We start from the raw sequence: 887 nt of genomic DNA, 5'->3' as shown, positions 1-887 counted from the left end.
GTCCATGTCACGCCTTGTTGCGGCAGTTCTGCGTGCTCGCGGGGACCGTACACCATATTAGGCAGACGTATGTTACTTCGGTTCTTCAGTGTATTAAAATCGTTCAAATGGCTCTGAGCACTATGGGACTTAACATCTGAGGCCATCAGTCCCCTAGAACTTAGAACTACTTAAACCTAACTAAGGACCTCACACACATCCATGCCCAAGGCAGGATTCGAACCTGCGACCGTAGTGGACCCGCGGTTCCAGACTGAAGCGCCTAGAACCGCTCGCACACCGGCCGGCTCAGTGTATTAAAATGAAATTTACTGTCCTGTAAAGAAATTTCCAAATTCAAAAATAGAGTGTAAAGGCAATTTGGTTTTCTATCTTACACTGAATCTTGTCGTGTTGGAAACTGGATCGCCATTACTTTTGTGGCCCTTATTTAGGCTTAGAAAATGTATGGCATATAATTGCATCCTATAGTGAGGTCTGGAACATCAACCCAGTTTATTGTAAGTACCTGTAAAATGTCCTCTTTTGATACAAGTTTGTACTACATTCCAATACCCTTGTTTTGCTTTTGTTGATGTTCATCTTATATCCTCATTTCAAGACACTGTCCTTTCCGTTCAACTGCTCTTACAAGCCCATTGCTGTCAAAACCTCAAAGTTTTTATTTATTCTCCCGTAACTTTACTTCCTAATCCAAATTTTTCTTTTGTTTACCTTACTGCTTGCTCAATATATAGAATGAATAACACTGGAGACAGGCTACGACCGTGACTCACCGCCTTCTCAACCACTACTTCCCTCTCGTGTCCTTCGATTGTTAGAACTGCAATCTGGTTTCTGTATAAATTGTAAATTTCCTTTGTCTCCATGTATTTTACCCCTGCCAC

Source organism: Schistocerca piceifrons, chromosome 3 (assembly GCF_021461385.2).
Source record: "Schistocerca piceifrons isolate TAMUIC-IGC-003096 chromosome 3, iqSchPice1.1, whole genome shotgun sequence".
NCBI classification, from domain to species: Eukaryota; Metazoa; Arthropoda; class Insecta; order Orthoptera; family Acrididae; genus Schistocerca; species Schistocerca piceifrons.
This window is presented reverse-complemented; position numbering follows the sequence as displayed.